The 23,717-nt window shown below is 43.8% G+C and overlaps 1 protein-coding gene across 1 annotated transcript in view; it reads left to right on the top strand.

Moving 5' to 3' along the window:
- Positions 1-23,717, top strand: part of LOC148215047 (acid-sensing ion channel 1C-like) — a 36,065-nt gene that overhangs the window by 11,596 nt on the left and 752 nt on the right. The gene's annotated exons all lie outside the window — the stretch shown is intronic.

The raw sequence follows: 23,717 nt of genomic DNA, 5'->3' as shown, positions 1-23,717 counted from the left end.
CACCCATTGCCACTGTAACTGAGTCCCTCCACCTTGGTCTTCTTCTTCTTTTCTTTCCCAGTATTAGAGCTTCTCCAGAGAGGTAGGCCTTTGAAAAATAAATAAATAATGTGTCCAAAATATGATAATTTGAGCCTGGTCATTTGCACCTCGAGTGAGAATTCTGGGTTGATTTGTTCAATATCCATGTGTTTGTTTTTTTGGCTGTCCGTGGTATTCTTAGGAGTCTTCTCTAACACCAAAGTTCAAAAGTGTTAATACTTTTGTTGTCCCATCTTGTTTCTTCAAAGTCCAACTTTTGTTTCCATAGGGTGTCACAGGTAATATTGTTGTTTAAGCTGTTCTAAACTGTGTAGGTATAGATACATCACGGGATCTGAATATCTTATCCAAGACCTTCGTGGCTGCTCTACCAAGTGCTAGTCTGTGGCGTATTTTTTGACTGCTTGTTCCTTTGCTGTTGAAGGTTGCTTCTAAAAGGCAGAAGCTATCTATCACTTCTATATCTTCACTGTCAGTTCTAAGACTGGTTGTTGTACTTGTTGTAATTAGTTTGGTCTTCTTAATATTTAATTGTGATCCCATTTTTTCACTGTGCTCCTTGACTTTTATTACAGGAACTTGCAAACCCTTTGCATTTTCGGCTATCAGAGCAGTGTCATCAGCATAGTACAGGTTATTAATGTTTCTTCCTCCAAATTTAAAACCGTTCCAGCTTCCCTTAATATACATTAAGCATGTTTGTGTGTGTGTCAGTTCAAGTCAGTTTTTTGACTCCTGGTGACTGCCTGGACTAGTCCCTGAAGTTTTCTTGGCAAGATTTTTTCAGAAGTGGTTTGCCATTCCCTCCTTCCTAGGGCTAAGAGGGAGTGACTGGCCCAAGATCACCCAGCTGGCTTTGTGCCTAAGATAGGACTAGGACTGATGTCTCCTGGTTTCTAGCCTGGTGCCTTAACCATTACACCAAACTGGCTCTACATTCAACATATACATAGGTTGAATAAATAAGGGGACAGTGTACAGCAGCCTTGTCTCACTCCTTTGCCAACCTGGAACTAGTCTGTTTTGCCATGTTCTGACTGTGCTGTGGCTTCCTGACCTGTATATAGGTTTCTTATGAGGACAAGGAGATGTTCTGGGATTCTCATTTTTCTAACACATTCTACAGCTTGACATGATTGACAGAACTGAAGGCCTTTCTATAATCAATGAAGGCCATATTGACTTCTTTTTGGTATTCTTTGGCTGTCTCAATTATCCAGCGTGCATTAGTAATAACGTCTCATGCTCCTCAGCCTTTTCTAAAGCCACATCTGGCATGCCTTTTTCTAATCTGTGTTGGATGATCCTAAATTGACCTTTGCGATGTTCGTATTTTTCCTAACAAAGCATGGGTCTGAAAATACCATTCATTTTTTAAGAATTCTTATGGGCTGAAAGGCATTATTAGAAATAAAATTATTCTAAAAGTTGGCACTTGGCATGTGCCAGTCTCCTTTTAAATAAATAAATAAATAACATTTAGAATTGGAAAAGGGCAGGGAATCTGGCAGATACCAATATCCATGGGCAGATTAGTACCCACCAACACCATGTGGCCTTTTCCAGCTTTGGAACATGTCCCTGAGATCTCTTTGGAGCGGCTTCCTGCAGAACGTCACTGTGTCTGGTTTGTGTGTCTAGGAGATAAGCAGACATCCCAGGAGACTGAAGTTCCAGTGAGGCATAGAGATTCTCAGCACCTGCCAGGAGGTTAATGTAGAAGAACTTTAGTAAACTTCGTGGCTCATTGGCTTTGCAGAAACAGGGCTCCCAATGGAGAAGAAATATATGTTGGCCTATACAGAACTGATTGTTCAAAACCATTATTCAACCCCACGTTTGCTAGCTTGAGCCTGTTTTCACTTTCCCTTCTAGTGCGAAAACCTCCTTTCGTTCACACAGATCTAGACTATTTTCTAGAAAATATTCAGAAGCAAAGGTTCTATTTGCCCTCCCTTGGATGTTAAGCCAAGATGCCTGAATCACAGGGAAGTTTTTGTAAGGCGTTCATTAGCCCTTCTAGAAAAGACAGCGGTATAGTATTTTTTCCTTTACATGCTTTAAGGCACACATGAGAAAAATAAAAACATTAGACACAGAATCCTCCAAAGTTGACAAGTTTATCTCAGTTCCCCACTGTTATACTAGACAACACGATACTTCGTGCTTAATTAGAGTCAACAAAAATAAGCTATAAATGTATAAGGATAATGAAAACAGTTAGATGAGGTGGGGGGGGGGATGGAATGGTTAGTGTGGAAAAATGAACTCTAAATACATTATTCGTCTGTACTCAGTGCATGCAATGCAAACAACAGTAAGTACTGTAGTTGCTGGTGTCCCAGACAGCGGTGAGGGGTTCAAGTTTTTTTCTGGCTTTCAAGCGTCTTGTGATTTATAAAAAGAAAATACAATAAACTACTCTAAAAACTCTATGTGCATCCTTCAATTTCCTGGCCCCTTCCTTCTGGGTTTGGCAAATTGATTCTACAGATTTCTCTGGGTAAATTCCCCGGTCAGGCCTATCATCAAATTTCTTACCTAGCTTTACAGAAATCCACCTTGTAGCTTGGCACATGGTAAAGGTATTGATCATCACCTTCACGTTTTTGCCATGTTGAGCATGTAGCAGCTAGAAGAACTCTTGTTTTAGTCAATCATACCAGTTCCGGCAGGGGGTGGGGGAGCCCTTTTGTCTGCTGAAGCAAAAACACAACAAACAAACAAACAAAACAAAAAAATAGCCCTAATGAGACCCTAAAGGCTAAGAGATTTATTGCAGTGACTACAATCAAGCTTCTTCATGTTTGACAGAGCCTTCCCCTATATTTACCTTTCTTATTTATTTGTCTTATATGCCACCCCAGTCAACCCTTATGTATCTTATTTTCATAAATTAGGTTTAAAAGGTAAAAGGTTAGAAAATAAACAAATCAGGGACAACACCACATAAGAGTAGAAATCAAACTTTAATGCCAGAGATCCCTAATATAACTTAGTTTCATCCAATTCCCAGATTATGAGGTGGGACAGTTCACAGTCTTTTGGGCCTCTAAGGCAGTGTTTCTCAACCTCGGCAACTTTAAGACGTGTGGACTTCAGCTGGCTGGCTGGGGAATTCTGGGAGTTGAAGTCCACACGTCTTAAAGTTGCAAAGGTTGAGAAACACTGCTCTAAGGCCTGCTTAAAAGTTCAAATTTAAAGGCCTTTTTCTAAAACAGATCAGGGGAAAGGCTGTTCAGATCTCAGGGGGGATGAGTCAGTGATTGAAAAGCCCTTGCAGATGGCATTCCCTATGTAAAGGGAACCTGGAGAGAACGACTTCTGTCTGATCATGTCAGATGGGCAGAAATAGTTGGGAGAAGGTGGTCCCAAAGACACCCAGCTCCTGAGCCATCAAGGATTTTAAAGGTGATAACTAGCACCTAAAATTGCCCCTGGAAGCAAACTGGTAGCCAGTATTTAAAATAATGGTGTTACACAGGCAGATTGTGAAACATTGACCACATCTTGAGTAGTTGCATTCTGGAGAGTTGCAACAGTAGCTTCTGAGTGGTCTTCAAAGGCAGCCTCATGTAGAGCGCTTTGCAGTAGTCCAAATGAGAGCTGACTAAAGCACAGGTGACAGAGAGAAGGGCCTCCTGTTCCATGAAAACTATACTATAGCATCAGATGGAATTGTACAAAGACCTTCTTGTTACAGCTGCCATCTGCTCATGAACAGAAGCTGAGCATTCAGAAGGACCCCCAAGTTACAAACCACTTTGGCACAGGGAAGCACAACCCCATCCAGAACTAAAGATCATGATCCAGGAAGCAAGAATCACAAAGATTTCAGTAAGGAATTTTAATGCAAGAATTTGGGGTAATATATAGAATCTTGGAAAGTGCAATAGGACATTCCTGCCTTGTTTAACTTTAGTGATGATGTGGAATCTCTCTGAATGTTTTGGATTTCTTCCTCCCAAAATTTTAGTAGCCGAACTAAGCTGCTGTTTGTGAGATAAGCTATTAAGTTCCTCTCCCCACTGCTGGTTCTTTATGCCTAAAGTTCCTCCTGTTATTTTCCCAGCCTCCTCACAATCTCTCACAGGAGTCGGATGGTTTCCCGAAGTTGGATGGTTTTTAATCCCAAAGCCATTTTGTCTTGCTGGGACTGAACTTAAGATTGTTTTACCTTATCCTGACTCTAACAGCCTCCATACACTGAGACAGAACCGTGACCATATTGCCTGTTCAGCCTATGATACATCAGCATGAAGATGACATCTGGACCCATGTTGATGGACTACCTCCCCCAGCAGTTTCAGGTAGCTGTTGGAGTGGAGGAAGTGTCAAACCCTGTGGCACTCAGTATTCAAGAGTGACCTCTCCCTCCCCATGACCTACTGGAATGCCCCCTCAGGAAGGAGAATGACTGCAGTATATTGCCCCAAACACCCAACCTTTGGATGTGGATACCATAATTGATGGTATCGTAAGCCACTGAGAGATCAAGCAACCCAAGAGGGGTCACATTCCCTCATCCCGGTTCTTGCCAGAGACAATCCACAATCATAGCCAATGCAGTACTGTACCCAGATCTAAGCTGACTGAAAAGGGTCCAGATAATCCATTTCCTCCAGGATCCGTGCAACTACAGCCCCACCTCCCCAACAACTTTCCCCCAAAAGGAGAGGTTAGAGACAGATCAATAATCGTCCAGTATTGTTGGGTCAAGTAATGGTCTCTTGAGGAGGGGTACACCACTGCCTCCTTCAAGGTAGATGACATCACCCCATCTCCCAAGGATGTATCCACCACTAGCCTTAACCAACCTTTTCATGAACCAGGAAGGGAATGGATCTAGATTATAGGTGACTGAGCTAATGTCATACACAACCCTGTCTACTTCCTTGGGAGTAATTGTATCAAATTCATCCCAGATAGCATTACAAGATGTTGACTCAGTCACCTCTAGAGGATTTGCCCAAGCAAATCCAAGGGGTTTTTATCCTCCAGAGTGAAAAATATTCCTCACAACAGCCCTTTAACTGTCCATCCAGCATGTTCTTCTCAAGTAGGATCCATGTCACATTAAACACAGGACAGCAATTCGTGGAAATAATAAAATGAAGAAATATTGATGTTTCACCACAGCTTTCACCAAGTTATAGGCTCTAACATATGTTCAATCAGAATTGCTTTTCTCAACAGTGCTGTAGGCATTTTCTCTGCCACTTCATCTTACAGAGTTCCTCAGTGAAGCATGGATCAGTGAACAGGGCACTCAGGCACAATCCTATCCAAGGCTGTGGCTGCCCCCTCATTCCAGCAGATTACTAAAACCTTGGAAGAACTGCCCTCCAGAGCCTAGGGAAATTCCCCAAGCACCCTCTAGAAACCAGGTGGTTCTGTCAGACATCTGGGGTGGACCCTCCACAATACATCTATTCCCCAACCAAATCAAGTGTGTGACTTCCTATTTGAGTCAGGAATTCAATGACCTGGGATAGGTCCATAGTTGCCATGGAGGCCATGTCCTCCTGGCCTACCTCAGACCCCTTCCCCAAAGAAGTCACACTGAAATCCTCCAGTATCATAAATCTGGGGAACTCCACCATTGTCCCAGCAACGAGGCCAAGCCCCTGGACAGCAGGGAGGATTGGTACAGCAACAGCAATCCCAACTTTTCTCTAAAGCCCACTTTCACAAACAAGTCCTCACATCTGGTTATTTGTGGAATGGTGCCTCAGGCTGCCACCAGAGTTTCCCAGATGACAATAACCATCTTGCCCTGGGTTTATCCCACTGAAGGGCTTTATCTGAGCTAGTCGCTTAGCAGCCATCCTAGCCAATCCATTCCAACAACTTCCAATAAATAATTTCAGCTCTTGATTTCCAGCCTGTATAACTATTCACCATGGGTGATGAAGTTCAACATTTCTGAGAGGGACCAGATTGGAGAAGATACTTTTAGAGGTCACACGACCCTTTGTTTATTTAAACTAGCTATTGCTGCACTAGAAATGAATCTCCCTGGCATCACAACAATATATAGAGCTAGTAGGTAGAATAGAAATGTGGATTCTAGCCAAGAGACTCCTTAAAGGTAGCTTGTTGAGAGATTTGTTATCTCAGTTAGGCACCTTGGAGAATTCAGCAGAATGGTGACACGTTTGATGTCCTTCCTAAAAATAAAGCAGACCCCTGCATTTGTGGCCAAGACTGAGAAATGTATAGCAGAAGAGCTTTAATGGACCCACAGAGCAGGCATGTAAAGTAATATCTGCAGCTGGGAGGTGATAAGTCTCTCTATACACCTTCACAGGAAGACAGAAAGGAGCAAGAATGCTGCTGCAGGTGGAGATGTTATCAACCCAAACCAGAAGGTATTGTATGCTTGTTTATGATTCTGGTGAAAGACGAAGGATCTATTTAGAAGAGTCAAAGATCCAATCAGAATGGGTGAGCAGGATCCTCAGCCAGGGCTGGGGAACATTCAGCCATTCAGATGTTCCTAAAGCACCACACACAGCAATCTAGACAATATGGTTCCTGATGACAGATGCTAGTTCAGCCACATTTTGGATAGCCACAGATTCCACAGGCCTGATAGGGCATTGGCAAAGCAGCCTTTCTTGATCTAACAACTTCCAGGTATGTTGGACTATAACTCCCATCAGCCCCAGCCACCTACCTGTAAAACCCCAGACAATGACTTTCTGCAGTGTGAGCTACTCTTTGCCTTTATCAAGCCCATGTGTAGTAGTATCAGATTTATAAATGAGTTCCAGCTTGATACGGGGGGGCCTTCCTTTGCAAACTTTTAGTTGAAATACAACTTCAAACCTCTTGTTCAATTCCCAGTGAGACTGAAACACCACATTTCCATAGTGTGTGTTCAGACTGGGCTCTGCCTAATGTGTTCAGTGTGTGATAGAGACCTCAAAGCCCTTGCTGACCCTGTTTCTCTCCATTATGCAACCAATGAATAGAGAGAGGCCAGGTGGCGTTCTCAGATCCCTTGAAATCTCAACACAATCAGGTCAAGAAAAACAGATTAAGAGGTATTCTAGTGAGCTGTGCTTCAGGCAATTTGAGGGTCCTTCCTGGGCATATTCTATTTTCTACACAGCCCCAACAGTGCCAGTATGGCCCAGACAGAAGCGACTTCATTTGATTGCCGGACAGGCCCCGTCCTACCAATGCCAGGCCCTCAATTGTATCTCTAGCCCCTATGTAACTGTAATACTGCAGGATGAGGAAGATGGGAGCTTGGCACGTCTTAGGAAATGTCTCCACAGAAGGCTTCTAGGAAGGGAATGTTCAGAGAAGGGAAGGAGTTAACAGTCTCCTCAAACTTAGAAAAATATTGGGGAGGGCTGTTACAGCAGCAGCTCTTTATAGAAACTGAGAGTTCATCCAAGAGTCATCATGAAGCAAGTGTGTCTGAAGGGGGTGTAAAAACAAGTCAAGGTGGCTGTGGACCCCCGTCACGGTCTTAAGCCAGAGGCCCAGTTCAAATCCCCTCTGAACCATGCAGCACAGTGGGTGACTTTGGGTAAGTCAACCTACCTTACAGGATGTTGCCATGGGGATAAAATATTCCCCCATACATGGTCTTGAACTATCAGAGAAAAGATGAGATATAAATGCAGAAATCAATCAATCAATCAATCAGTCTCATTTTCCATTAGCATCCCAGGCTCCCTGCTGCCAAACTGAAGTTGAGGAAAGCCCCATTCATTTGAAACAAGAAGACTGTTGAGATGCTGCTGTAGGATCCAAATTTAAGAACTCCTGCCTGGGTAGTCACCTGAAAATCTTTGTGCAGGACTGGTGTCACAAGAACTAAAGCTAGCCCTTTTTCCATACTCGGTCATTGTTCATGGGAGTAGCAGCTGGGTTGTTTAAGACATTCATTCAGCTGGTCCATAACTCAGCATCACCAGGATTCTGAGTTACAAAGATATTAAGGTTGGTGTTGGCTGAGACTCTCATGCCCTCACATCTTCTCTACATTTTGGAGGGCCCAACAAGGCAAAAGGAGGAAGGATTCCTTGGGAGCAATTCATAGACCAGTCCTGATCCTAGCTCTGCTCCCAGCAAGTGATGATGCCTTCTCCAGGTCTTACACAGGCCCTAGCAGGTAAATATCAGGCTATTTTTAGCAGTTCCTTCAGTGTGTGCTGCAGCTGTTCCCTTTGTTCAGATGAACAAATCTAACTCAATTTCACATCCCAGTGAGGCCCATGCCTAATCTCCCAGAAATTAACCTTTCCTGCTTCCCAGAATGTCCCTCCCCTGGGCCCGGCTGCTTGGAATCAAGGACTAATCTCCCCGTAATGAGGTGGAACCAGAGCTGACTGTTGCCATATTTGCTGTGGCATGCCTAGCAGCTTCACCCCGCCCCCCCCGGGAAGCTACTGCCTTAAGTATCCCCTGTCCCTTGGCAGGGAGTAGCTTTGTCTAAGAGGACACCAAGACTTCTGTTATCCTGGAAGGAGGTGGTACGAGTCTGGAGGCTAAAAACTTGACTTGTTCTCTTCATTCTCCTTTCTACGTCTTATGAAGCAAAGTGGAGCTGGACTGGAACATAAAAACATGATTTCACTGACGTCTGATTCTGAGAACATGGTTCTCTAGCAAAAAAATCAGGGTGTGTGGTGCCTTAACAGATCTTGTCCACCACTGGGTGCTCAAGTGCCAGCCTCTGTGGGCAGCCTTGAGCTTCTGCCATCAGCCACATATGGGGCATACACACCTCCTCCACTGAAAGCTGAGTACACTGGAAATAGCATCTCCAAGGTATGGCTGTTCCCCCTTGCAACTAATTTGGGATATAGGTGAGCCATGCAGGTAACTGTGTAAGGCATTTTGTTCCATCCTGGCTCTTTGTAGATCTCCTGAGCTCTATACTTTCCAAAACCTCTAGCTGGCCTTTGGCTAATGCAACTTTGGAGACAGAACAAACCATCTGTTCTGCCACAGCAACACTCGAAGGGGTCATAATAGTTTGATCAGCATTTTGTTACATTTTAGTTAGTCCTAACCAAGATATTACCCTACCGTGATTTTTATTTGTTTCCCCCAATGGGGAGAAGTATATTGCCAAAATGCAGCGGCAGACTAACAAGAATCAGAGGCATGGTTTCCTACCACTTTAAGATTATTTTATCATTTTAAGCATTAGGGCTTCTCCTACATGTGTGTTTGTGTGTGTTATGTGAAACATATATACTGTGTGTGTGTATATATATGTATGTATGTATATATGAAATTTTACACAACAGTTTTAATAAAGGATCAGCGTATTGCATTATAACCATCCATCCATAAGCTACGTCTGTAAGCAACTTGTTCATCAGTTACTAACTAATATTAGGTCTTCAGTCCTCTGAGTAATTGGGGCCATGATTTTCATGTTATTATTTTGCTTCCCCCCCCCCCTTTTTCCTCTTTTTCTATTTTTTTTTGTTCTATTCTGTTAAATTATTTTAATTATTCTTTATCTTTAAAGATAAATATTAATTAATATTAATATTAAGCTAACAATATAATACCTCCCCACCAAGTAACACCAACAAAACAGGCCTGGAAAATCTAGATCCCACCCAGTACAGACTTTCCCAGGGTAATCCCTGGTGCAAAAATAAATCAGAGCGAGAGAGGCAAAAAAAGAGGAAAATATAAGTCACTGGTCAAGTATATGATAGCTCACTCTGGCCTAAGGGATTAAAACTGTTAGACATTCAAGAAATATATTGCTGTTTTGGTGCTGACCAAAATTCAGGGTCTCATCTCCTTTTATGGTACTAAATCTTCTATTGGACCAGTTGCAGGCATATATATGTTTTAGATTTAGCCAAGAGATCTATTTCAGTGAACTGCAGCATGAAGCTGAGACTGTCAAAATAGGGATGATATAATTTAGCCTTCCCAATCTATTCCTCCATCAACGTAATGGGACTACAATCCCATAACTCTCATGCTGGCTGGGAATTCTAGGCATTCTAGTCCCGACACATCTGGCAAATTACTACCACTTCCTTCTTAAAAATGGAGGCCAACTGATCCACGTGGCTCCCTTAGAAGCACATTCCATATTTACCATTCTGCCATAGAGTGAACCCCATTCTTTGGCACGTCAACCGAAGTGCCAGCTTTAGAAGCATCAAAGTGTGGCCCATCTCACTAGCCAAAGGAAGGCTGTGTAGGATGACCGCAGACTTGGAGGACTGAAACCAGCTTCTTGAATCTTCTCTGGAAATGGCAGCTGGTGCAACTTCATCAGCCCTGACATTACATGCTCTCTGTGGTCTACCCCGGCAGCCAGCCAGGCAGCTGGAGCTGGAACCAGCTGCACTTTCGAAACTCTTTTTAGTGATAGTCCCATGGAGAGCCTGTTATGTAGCAATTGATTGGAGAAGTTGTAAACACAGGGAGGATCGTGGCCATGTGCTTGTTCTTGAAGAGGGGTTGCAGCTGGCATATCAGCCCAAGCAGGAAAAGAGTTTGCTCCCCATTGTCTTTAGCACTGCCCCTGCTGCTAGGGTGTGTCTTGGCAGCCCCACTTAGTGCTCCAGGCTGACCCAAACCCAGGCTGCCATGCTCCTCCACCCATTGTGCCAGGGATTTGTCTCACAGCAACTTTAAAGATGTCAGAAGAGCCCTGCTGGATCAAGCCGTTTGTCCACCTAGCCCAGCATTCTGTGTTGCACAGGAGCCAACCAGGTACATCTTGGAAGCCCACAAGGAGTTATTAGAAGGGAGTAGTCCTCTCCAATGGCTATTCCCACAGATGGTGTTTAAGGCTTACTGCCTGCATTTCATGTAATATGCAGTCAGAGGAGTGGCCTTTGATACCCTGATCCCTATAAATTTGTCCAGTCCTTATTTACTTATATGTATTTATTTAGAAATTCAGAAAGTACAGATAGTTCATAGAAAAGTTTGCAGAGTAATCTAGGATAAAAGTTAAAAAGATACAAACTATTCCATTAGAAGAAGTACCTCACTTTTATCTGCCTGTATCAATTTGGGTTAAAACAAATATAATTTCACAGCAATTTAATACTTTAAAGCTTTCAAAACTTTTGTATTTACGATGATTGAGATCAACGTTTAGATCACTAGCTAAAACATCTATATGACAAAAAACAGACCATCCTGGTAAAAAAGTTTAGAACCTTTATTCTAAGAGAACCCCACCTGAGGGGCGACAACAAGCCATGTGCAGAATCATACTCTATACGCAGTTTCCAGGTTAAAGGGAGGCAAACCTCAAACTTGTTTCCAACCTCTTTTTAAAACTGTTGAAATAGGCTGCAATTGCTATGCCTGATGGCAACAAATTCCACAACTTAATTATTATATTTTGTGTGAAAAGGTGCTTGCTCCTCAATCTCCTCACATTTAACTTTGGTGAATGGCTACAAGTTCTGACAGAAGGAAGAAAACTTCACTCTCCATATTCCACCTGATGCAGAGTCTCAGACATCTTGAACGTGATCTCCTTATCCATCTTCAGTCTAGACCAGTGTTTCTCAATCTTGACAACTTCAAGACGTGTGGACTTCAATTCCCAGAATTCCCCAGCCAGCATGCTGGCTGGGGAATTCTGGGAGTTGATGTCCACACGTCTTAAAGTTGCTAAGGTTGAGAAACCCAGATCTGCTGTAGATCCAAAGCTGCCAATGCTGTTATCTTTTCAGAAAGGGAACTGTTCTTACCCCCATCATATTTGAGATAACAATGGAGGGAGAAACAGTTTCCACTAAACTGATCACAAGACAGGGGATAAGTTTATTTCCCACACTCATCTTTGAGGAATACACTCGCACACAAAAATGCTACATTGTGCTTCTGTACATTTCCATCTGTATGTTTGACAGTCCATTCTTGTAAATGCAAGAGAGGTGTCCTGGGTGTTCAAAGAGCAGATGGAAGTTGGGATCTGAGAACAAGCTAACCCCTCACTCAAATCTTGCCTTTGTGACTATGTAGTGGACAGAAAATCATTCTCTCAGCATTGCAAGAGGCAGAAATTTCCAACCTGCCTCGCAGCTCTGCTGCAAGATGTCTGGAAATGCTGAGGACAGTCTGATCAATGCTAAGCCTCGTTCCTTAGTCCTACTGTACTGTTGTTTATCATGACTGTCCTCCAGGATCTAGCTTTCAAGAATAACATTGCCATGCCGGCAGCTCCGTGCATTCAGCGGAGAAAGAGACTTGAAGCCACCTGAGAGCCACAACTTTGCAATCTGTTCTACTTCTGTGTTCCGTTCCTCATGCCCAGGCAGTGCCAACCAACTCCCCACCAGCTGGCAGCTCTGTAGAATTACCCCCATCCTTCATGCCACCCCAGCAATGCAATGGCTTACAAAGCATTCTGACTGTCCCCTTTTGGCTGCTGAGCCCTTGGTGATTCTCTCTTCTGTTCTTTTCCCCGCTGACGGCGGCGAGCAATTGGTAAGAAGGGGAGAGAGGGCCCAGAACTTTGCCTTCAACATCAGCTCGACTGAAAGGGAGAGATTGTGCAAGGGCCCACTGGGTGGACTCCCTAAATCTCTGTAGGAAGTTCATTTGATAGACAAAGGCTGCTTTGATCCTCAGACATCTGACGGTATCGTGGGCGTCCGAGTGGACACCTTCCCATCTCTCACTTTCAGGAGGGGGAGAGGGGAGATGCAGCACATGGACCAGAGTTTGGCAGAGGATGGGAAACCTCTTGTATCCTGACAGCTAAGCTGACAAAATTCAGGGCAGGAAATTAGCACCCCGTTTAGCTTCCCCCAGTAAAAGAAGGAACCTCAGTACTGAGTGATCCAAAGCTTCAAGATAAAGCCCAGGACCTCTGCCAGCCCTGGAGCAATTTCAGACTCAGTGCTGGGATCTCCCTGGTGAGCCTGAGACAGAGTTAGCACCTGATTCAGGCCTGCAAGCCAACCCCACAAGGCTATTGGCCCATTTACTGTATCTGGTGCCAGCCAGCAAGCAGAGAATCCCAAAAGTGCAAGGGGGAAGCTGCCTCATATACATCTGGAAGAATTAAAGGCTGCTCCGGAGGCACATGGGTCTGGCGTTCTCTCCTTGTAATATTTATCGGGAATAATCACTATTTCCTGGGGGCTGCAGGAGGTGCACTGCAGGAGAGGCCATCACTCACGGCTTGCACATTGACAAGGGGGCTGGCATGGCAAGCAGAGTATGCACTGAGCGATCCCATTTATAATTGCAGGGATTGCTCAGGGGGAGTGTGGCCTGTCATTAGAGCAGCATTGCCAGACCATCAATAACCCTCTCCCTGGGCTCCAAGTGCAGCAGCCAACTTATTATTTATGCTATCATATGTTGTGCCAGGCACGGCTTGACTACCAGTGCTGCTGCCCAAGAATGGTGCTGCCACAAACAGTTGGCTAGGCCTCTGTGGAGTGGGTCTTCTGTTTTTTCCCTTGGCTATACCTCCAAGGTCTTTTCTGTTTTTTAGCCTAAGAGAAGCCGGGGATGCAGCTGCTGCACGTCACCAAGTCTCCTTCCGACTTTTCTCTTGTCTTTTCTCAGTGACTGTGTTCAAACGAGCTTATGAGTTTGCTTGGACGTTTACTAGCACTTCTTGCTTTATAAGTCTTCCCATTGTGCCACCCTCCTTGTGTGCTGCACTGTAGAAATTCCAGCCAGCTGTGCAACAGGCATCTGGGCTGAACATCTTGAAGGATGTCGTTTGATGCACCTGAATGTCACCAGCTGGTGGAAGGCTGCATCAGAAGAGCAGGAATGACAGGCCACATGCTGCATGCCCTTTGAACACCAGAACCATCTTCTCTTTTTGGCTGTTTTCTAGGACACACTTTCAGGTTGGGGTGGAGTAATGATAGATTAACTAAGCCTGATTAGTCTCTGGGCCCTCTGACAGATGCTCCTGAGTAATGTAAAGAAAGCTTGAAAACAGCTGGTTTAACTGAAGATCTTTTGTGCTGCTTTTACATTGGCTGCACTGGCTAAGAGGCATGGAGGTGAAGTCAAATTTGAAACGTACCAAATTGGGGGATGTTATTGTTCAGACTGGGACATGCTTCTGGGGTATTTCATCTCACACTGGCTGGGTTCAGGCAATGTACTTAACTTGGTCAGAGCTTTACTGCATTCACGGATACAAACTGAGCTACTTGTGGAGTGCTCAGGGTTCTCTGAGCTTGGTTGTTTTCTTGCAAACGTTTCATTACCTGGCTAGGTAACATCTTCAGTGCTAGAACAGAGTGGAGTTTGCTCTCTGTCTATATACAGTGGCTTGCCCTGCCAGTGTTGGCGGGGGGATGTTCTCCTGGTAGTCCCTTGATTAGGGTATTGTTTACTCCTTGACTGGTGATAATCTTGGTGTTAATCTCTGCTTATCTGGATGATGATTGCTGGTGAGGAGGTATTCTGGTCTTTTGTTTCCTTTTTATTGCCTCTTTTGAATGGTATGTAGATATTGTTTAACTCTGTGCACCTGTTGATGGCTGCTTTGTTGGAATAAAAAAGATAAAATAAATTTAAAAAATTAAAAATTAAAAAAAATTAAAAAGTTTATTTAAAAAAAATAAAAATAAAATAAAATAAAAGAGTCAATAAAAAGGAAACAAAAGACAAGAATACCTCACCAGCAATCATCACCCAGATAAGCAGAGATTAATACCAAGATTATCACCAGACAATCAAGCAGTATACAATATCCTAACCAAGGAACTACCAGGAGAAGAAAAAAAATAAAAGTAAACACCCCCCCCCCCAACACTGACAGGGCAAGCCACTGTATATAGACAGAGAGCAAACTCCACTCTGTTCTAGCACTGAAGATGTTACCTAGCCGGGTAGCGAAACGCTTGCAAGAAAACACCCAAGCTCAGAGAACCCCAAGGACTCCACTGTTCAACCCTGAGCTATACGTATTCTCTTCTACTGGGCTACATGTTTTTAGGATTGAGCGTGTTGTGTGAACATCACCTGTTTGCTTGGTTGATGATCCTTGGAACACTCCAACCTACTGGATTTGCAACATGTACCCAATGTGCCTCTGGTCAATCCCACTTCGTGTTGCACTTTGGCAAGGAGATGGGAAGGGGGAGAGAGAATATTGAAGCTTGAGGGGGGAAAATATCCTCCTGGTTCTTTCATTGCTCTATGTAGAGTTTTATAGTAATTTGAGCATCTTGCTCGCAGCTGCTCTGCTCTCCAAAATGAAACAAGGAAATAAATATCTGAAGACCAGTGCCAGAGGTTCCCTGATCATGACTAGCAGCCAAGTTTTTATTTGTTTCTGTTTGTGTTTTTTGTTTCCCCCTTTTTACTCTGAGACGACTCTGCTTTGCAGCTGGTGTGCCATAACAGCAGTGAGGTTATGGCTGGGGTGAAGGCCACTGGGTTTCTATACATTGGCCAGGCATCTATGATTCCCTATATTGTATGAAGCGAGCAATGGGTTAATCCAACAACCAGGTTAAGCATTGTTTGTGAACTTGGCTTTGGACTGGCCCATTGGGAAGCCAAACATGAACCCAGTCAGAAACCTGTGGACTTTGTAGGTGGGACTCTAGCTCCCATCTTATCACCATCTGATGATCCATAGCAAAGGATGGTGGGAATTGACGTGTAACCCTCAGGGGAACTACAATCCTCTCACTGCTGACAGATATATGAGAGAGAGAGAGAGAGAGGGAGGGAGAGAGGGAGAGGGAGAGGGAGAGAGGGAGAGAGGGAGGGGGAGAGAGAGAGAGAGAGAGAGAGAGAGAGAGAGAGAGAGAGAGAGAGAGAGAGAGAGAGATGATAGATATGTTCACCTTTGCGTTATGACCTCTGAGCAGTTCCCAAGGGAATTGAAGTTGTGTGGCCTATAGCAACTGACTTCAACATTATGCTTTTGACATATGTAAGGGCTGCAACTCCAGGATCTCCAAACAATGGATCAGGAACTCTGAGAACTGTATTCCCAACATATCCAGAGGATCCCAGTTAGGTTGGGGAAGGGTCATACGCTGAAGGCCTGACCATCATCCAATCACAGAGCATTCTGCCATTATGTACAGCCCCCCCCCGAGTTCTTCCTCTTATCACACACCACAGATTTCTTCATGTTCCAAGGTGACCTTGGCTGCTGTGACTTTTCCATCTCTTTGGCGAACATGTCTTTTTTTATTCTATTAATAGTTTTACCCCTTAAATTATTGATCTGTGTTTACAGCCAGAGCAGGCACCAGGCGAATGGTGCTTTGCCTGAGAATAAATCTAGTCTGACACAAGAAATACTTGGGGTTAAAGTGATAGGGGCTGAGAGTTGAAGCTCAAGTACAGGAGGACACGGCTGAGACAGGAGAAGAGGAAAAGACATGGGTCCAAATGGGCAGGTTGTGCATTAGAAGTCAGCAACCCCCCTTTCAATTTTCTTTTCCTCAATCCTCTCATTTTTGTGTAAGTTTCTTCTGTTGTATTTTTTCAGCAAGTGTCAGCTTACATGTATGTCCAGGATATAACACCATGGTCACTGTTCCCAATTGGTTCAGTTATTTTTAGGTGTTTCTGGGCACTATGTCACATATTCTGTTCGTAATTCCTTAACCAGCTGTTCCAAAGCACAATCATCTAAGGAATTGAAACATGTAGTCTCTTTCTGCTGTCCAGCCCATGCATTTTCCCAGTCTGAATGAGAATGACTAAATTGTCCATTATTATTACTGCTTTGTTTTTCAGATGCCTCTGTAATTTTATTCTCCATCTGTAGGTCAGTGTTAGCCTGTTGATCTGGGGGCAATAGCACATCCCTAGTACTAAGTAACTTTGGGAGATTGATATGGATCTTAGGGCTCTGCAGTGCTTTGAATTTGAACTCACACAACATGTTTTGGCAACTCCTTAAAGCAGCTGCGTCTTTTCCTTGTCATCCCACAAGTACTTATTTGCAGGATTGCAGAAAAAGATGCTTTTGGTTTAATAAGTTGCTGACGGGTGCTGTGTATATCCTTACTTTTCCAAGGCATTTTGAATCCAAAGCATTGCACAGTCCTAGTGCAGTGATTCTGCGCAAGTGTTTGCTTCATTAGGGATTTCTGCTTTATGAAACTCCATGCTCTCTTTGACATATAGCAAATCCACCTCCAATGCACCTTCATTTTTTCCTTAGAGCTTATATCCAGAGATAACCATATTCTATTAGTTATTTTCTTTCCTCTGGGCTTCTGCAAGGCTTGCTCATATCTATATTTTCTTCAAGCATTTCAGCTGTCTCATTTTGGTTTGGAAGCTTCTGACATTTGCATATGAGTATATATTCAAAGTTTTACCATAGGATTTTCTACAGCAGGCGCTTGGCCGGGAGGGGGGGTGTGTGTGTCTGTCCATACTAATTTCCTAGATGTAAACTAGTGTTTCTCAACCTTGGTGACTTCCAGATGTATGGACTTGAATTCCCAGAATCCCCCAGCCACTATAGTCACTGCTAAGAATTCTGAGAGTTGGAGTCCACACACCTCTAAGTTGCCCAGGTTGAGAAACACTGATCTAGACCATTGACCCATTGAATGGTTAGACCCACTGAATGGTTAGAAACATTTTCATCCTCATCCTTCAGAGATAATTTTCACCAAACCAGATGTTCCTCACATCCTGTTGGTTCCCCCCTGGAATTCACTTAAAAGTTGTTCTACCACTCTTTTGCTGCCTGGTACCTTCCTGGTTGAAGTGCAACCTGTGTTTTTTATATAGACCTGGCTTCTCCCAAACCAATACCTCACAGGTTGAAATCCTCCACCCAGCACCATCACTTCATCTATGTTTTGAGATTATTCAACCCTTTCTGTCTAATTAGCCCTGCATGTGGAACCAGTAGCTTTTCCAAGAAAACCACCTTGGAGGTCCTGGATTGCAACAGCCTACATAACAATATTTTACTTCCATGATTATCCACTTACTTTTCTTCAGATCACTGGTATCAACATGTATCGTGACCACTGGCTCCTCACCAGCATTACCTACTAGATTATCTAGATGGAACATGATCCCTGAAACCTTCAAACTAGATGGCTGGCACACTTATCACACATTATGACTGCTGGATATCCTGGTTTGAGCATATGTCTCCTTCCATCTTCTCGCCACCAACTGCTTGCTCCTTCACACTTGATCATGGAGTGCTGCTGCCTTCAACGATACCACCTTCTTTCCCTTTAATGCTCTGAGCAAATGACACCAAATGTTAATGGATTAGTCATGCCAGTACTCACAGTGGCAGAGTAGGATGGGAAATAACCACATTATGGTCTGAGAAAACTGTGAGTCATCTGTAAGCGTGGCTTTGGATACCACAAACTAGGCAGTCCTATTTACAGATCTTTTATATCCTATTTTTCTGAGACACACAACTTCCTGTGGTTTCCCGCCAGTGGTTGCCCCTATCTTTCCTCCCTTCGTTTCACCTTCTGTCCTCTCTGCATCATCTGGCCTTGTTTCCAGGACAAGCATTCCACCCAGTTGACAGCCTTGCCCTGGATTTATGGCCGGTGGCAGGTGTATAAATTTGAGAAGATAACTGCAGGATGCGGGGGAAGGAAGGTAGACGTAATTTAGCTGGGGAATTGTGGAATAGGACCAAGGGCCATTGGCAGAGGTAAGGGAGCAGAACTGAAATAATAAGAATGGGATTTCAGGACTCCAAATATGAAGAGTCATTTCCTTCCCCCCCCCCATCCTAGATTGGCAATTAGTGATTCTCCACAGTCCTAGACTCTCCACTTTCCATCTCTGCTGCGATCTATCAACTTTTCACCCACCATCCTCCCACCACCCCCCCCCCAGCCCCGTCAGAACAGTCCCCGCTTCCTCTGCAGGCCCCAGGGAAGCTACTATCTCTGCAGCTCAGGCACTGCTTAGACTCAGCATCCAGCTGCCTCCGGGAACATCTATGTTAGGTTCACATCAGTAAATTATTTAAAGCTTTCTCTGGTGCAGCGTAAAGATAATAAAGCCGGAAATGAAAGAATCAATAGCACGAACTGAAACGGGGCTGGGAAAGTCATCCCTTGTGGCTCCTGGTGCAGGTGGAGGCAGATCAGGGCGGCTGGTGGGGGGGCGCCTGCAGAACTGGCAGGGTCCTTCTGCCGTTTTCTTCCATACAGAGGCCTGGTGGGAAAAAATCTAAGAAATTTTAGGTTCAGGCCACCACGAGCACAAGATAAATCAGATGTAACATTTTGGGAAGAACAGTAAGGGCCATTCAAAAGCATCCTCACTGCTGTTTTTCAATGTGTACTTCTTTTCCTTAACTTGGGGCAAATTCTGAAAAAAGGGGTTCTTCATGTCTTAGGTACTACAGTTTGATGTGGGGAAAGCTCGCCGTGCAGGGGTATCTGCAGGGTGTGGTCAAAAAAGTTAGGATGGTGGCCATGATGGGACAATCAAAGCCCCACCTGTTTTTATAGGTGTGGCCTGCATCTTGCTTTTTTTTTTTTAACCTCACTCTATGGATACCGCATTGTTGCAAAAGGCAACTGGTGCTTTTTTCACTCACCAAAATAGGTTTTGATGTTTGCAAAGTATTTTGGATCCACTGAAGGATCAACTTTTATGCCGCTAAATGCATATACATATAACCCTTCAGTTTGACTACCTATCATCTGATAGGTAGCCAAACTGAAGGGTTCCTTGTAACTACTGTGAAATTATTATGTTCATACTGACTTTGACTTTTCACAGCTACCATCCCTATATCTTCAGGCCTTCCTACTAAAAAGATTTCCCTGTATATTTCTACCATGGACCATCTCACAATCTGCATTTGATGCTTTTTCCACAGCAGATTTGGTCTTGCTCAGGGGTGTCCACGTGGTATGATCAAAAAAGTCAAGATGAAGGCTGTGATACACATAAATACATAATACACATAAATACAGGTCGGACTTCGATCGCACCATCATATCCATCACCTTGACCTTTTTTACCATACCCTGCAGTATGTTTTGCTACTTTCAGTGCACCAGGGTTGATTGGCAGAAAGTAGTATGTGACTGACAGAGGCATGGCCTGCAGTAGACCCAAGGTATAATCCTTGTGTGAGAGACCTTTGTGACTAGGTCAGTGGAAAATCCAGCTCATTATGCTGTCCTGCTAGAAAGGAAAGGTACAACGCAGCCCAGCACCAACCAGTGCCCTCATATTAGTTGCTAGATTTGGGCTGCAAACATCTAGATGGCTGCTCAATGACTGCAAAGAGATTTTAAAAGTATCTAGTGATTGTTTGGACTTTTGCAGCCCAAATCTGATGGTCCTATGCAAATCTGTTTTCCTCCTGACCATTTAGACCTCTTTGTACAGCTTCAGGACAGAGCCATGCCCCAAAGTATAATGCCTGAGTCAGTAATAGGTCTTTCAGTCTGACGTTGGGGTCCTACTCAACAAGGAGAGATTACATATGGATTTGGGATTAGCTTTCAAACTCCTGGTTACTATTGCTCCCTGTAACCATCTCTGATTAGAGACCAGTTTGATTTTTGGAACTTTTTTTGCCCAACTAGACTTCTGCGTCTTGACTCCAAGACTATTTCTAGAATTTGTTTTGGTGGATTCTCATTTTTCCTGAAGATTTGCTGCCTATTTTGAGCACTTGCCTGATTACTCACCTTGCTTACAAGTCAGTCTACTCTTTAGCCTATTGCTACTTACTGGGGATACTACTGTTCTGGAACCTTGTCCCCACTGAAACATCACCCATGTATTTAAATAACCCCTTGGGTTTTTTGTTTTCCTAGTTTTTAACGCGCTTGCTTGATGAAGAGTTTTTAGAGAGTTAAATGCTTGCAGCAACATAGCTGCATTCTTTAATCAGAATGCCAGGATTGTAGAAAAGAACTGCATGAACCAAGAATACGGGACAAGTGTTTGGATGCAGCCCTCAATCAGGAAGCAGAGATATTACCACTAGATGGCTTCTCTTAACCAGATGCCAGAAGAAGAGGGTATTATAGTGCATGCATTATTATGAGAGGAAAAAGTTTGATGAAGGATGTAGGATTCCTTCATAAATGCACCAAAGGAATTGATGGGCTAAAGAATCAGAAATTCTCATATATTAGCAGAGTAGAAACTTGGGTCTTTGCAGTGAGCTTGTTTGCACCTTTCCAGAAGCGGATTCGTCATAAAATAGGATTTCAGTACTTGAAAATCATGTCAGTGGTTGGACTGAAAGCTGTCAATTCAAGTTCCTTTCCAGGGGAAAGAAGCAGGTCACAGTCATAAATCCATCTTAAAAATAGTTGCCAACACGCTCAACCAAAACTTGCCAACTAAAACTTCCAAATAGAGGTGGCTTTCACATGGCAGGTCCAGTATGTGTCCTGCCACTATTGACATTCCAGATGTCACAGTGGCAACCATGTGGATAGACCTATACAAATGCTCTGACATCACTTAAATGAGTTCCTACAGGAAAGGAGTTATGCAATAAAATAGTTTGTCACACTGATCTTTTCTCCTGGCATGACTATTTTGCTTTAAATTGGGCTTTGGGACTCCTTGATTCTGCTCTAAAAACATTTTTCATCTAGATACCAGTAAATCATCATAAACTTTTGGTAATCCAGTTTGGGAGCTCTAGTTCCATCTTCAAATTTAGTAAAATTTGATGTGGTTTGTGGGGAGCAAAGGAATTTTGATGCCTACAAACCATTTGGGGTGGAGGGGAGCGTTGAAGGGAGGGTCAGGGTAGAAGCCAATATAGACACACCCATAGCCAGTAGTTAAAGAAATGAGGGATTTTATTACCTGGACACTATGGCACCTATATTAATGAAGTAGTGTGATCTAATAATATATCCAAGTGAAAGTATTACAGTATTTACAAAACCACTATGTTTTTCTATGCATGTATAGAATAATATAAGAAATCAAGTCTTAACTTACCTAATTTTCCTCCCTTTTATGTCTCTGTCTCTCACTTTCTGCTTGTAATTTATAATGTCTTCTTCTCCCCCTCCTTATCTCAACTACTGACACTGGAATATCTCTGAGTTTTCTCCCGGCTGTCTTGCTGCCAAATAAAGCTTTTACTCACAAAGTTCCATTTCCCAGCATCTGAAGCTCCATACACACAACACAGTCTGTCCTCCTGGTCCTCCTGCTCTCACAAACTGGTCCAAGCTTTTCTTCCCAATCTCAGGGCTGGAATCTCCATACTTGGCAGGCTGGGACATTCCTCCACTCCACTCCACTCCACATAAACTAGGTGACATCTTCTCTAGCAGCATGTCCTACAGCATCTGAAATATAAACATACCCACTCTGCTTTTCCTTTTCCTTTATATATGGTATATCTAAGACATGTACACTTTACAGGTACGTTCTCGCATTTTCCTCTTTTCTGCCTACATGTTTTTGGTCTTGTGCTGAGCCATCTGCCTTTCCAAAAAAAAACCCATGACCTTGGCACAGACCCAATCATTCCCTTTCAGCTGGTACTTCACCCTGCCACTGGGAACACAGGAGACCAAATGGCCTTGGTACAGATGACTTCTGTGTTGATCTGGCATGGTGAAGGGATGACATTTTGCTGCAAGTGGGACCCTGGTAGGGGTCAACTCATGCTTAGTCCATTGAGAAAGCAGCTGGGAGCCAGAGTGTAATCTCAGACATCTCCATCTCAGGGCTTTGTATCATACAGTGGGAAGGGACCTTGGAGGGGACCTTCTAGTCCAACCCGCTGACTGGGGCAGGAACCAATGGAATGTATCTACAAGGAGGAGGGTGATGTGGGAGATCAAGGCTATCAGGAGGGAGGGGGTGCATTCCAGGAGAGGAAAGGAGACAAGAGACAACCCAGTCCTCAAGGGGAGGGTGGGAAGCGAAAGAAGTTCAGGATAGCCACTCCCTAGAATCCCCCAGGGTATATCCACTAGTTGCTGTAGTATAGATTTAGTTTGGCAAGATTCTGTCTATAAGATGTAAGTAAATAAAGGAACTAGACTCAACTAGACTGTTTCACCATTGTTCTTGGGCTGGGCCTGACATCACAGTTATCCAGACTTTGCTTGAAAGCCTCTGTGGCAGAGCAGCCCCATCTCTAGGAAGCAGGCTGTTCCATTGCTTAATGGCTCTCACAGCTAGCAAATTCCTTCTTATTTCAAGTGTGGATCTCCCTCTGCAAAGCTTCTCCCTACTGATTCCTGTTCTACCCTTGGGAGCTACGGAGAATAAATCCATACTCTCTTCCCTGTGACAGCCCTTCAAGTATTGGAAGACTGCTATCCTTACCTCTCCTTAGCACTAGTATGGAACTAGTTCCAGGCCTATCCATAGTTTTCGAGAGCTGAATAAGGTTTTGGGGTGGGGATGGGGGTTCTGCTGCGGTTTGAAACTGGAGCAAAGCTGATGTTCTATTTGCAGTCTTTAGTTCTGTGGAGCTTGTGAGATGTTCAGTTTCCAGTCAGGGGAAACTTTTGACTCACCTTGCTTCCAGGCTCCTGAGTTCTCACCTGCCTCACTACTAATTTCCTATCATTTCACCCTTGGAAGCTTTTGAATGCAGTGGGGGAATGGTAGCAAGGCAGCTTGGATGTTGACAAATAACCTTCTCTTGTTGTATAGTTGCCCATAATATAAAAAGCCAAATAACCACTGTAGATGGTAAAGTGTAGGACCAGGAGAAGGGAGACCCAGATTCTCCTCCACCCTCA

The sequence above is a fragment of the Python bivittatus genome, unplaced genomic scaffold (assembly GCF_059951505.1).
Source record: "Python bivittatus isolate LINGU-HERP-01145 unplaced genomic scaffold, Pbiv_v1 ctg000480_np1212, whole genome shotgun sequence".
Classification (NCBI taxonomy): Eukaryota; Metazoa; Chordata; class Lepidosauria; order Squamata; family Pythonidae; genus Python; species Python bivittatus.
The sequence above is the reverse complement of the archived record's forward strand: the minus strand, read 5'-3'. Positions and strand labels throughout refer to the sequence as shown.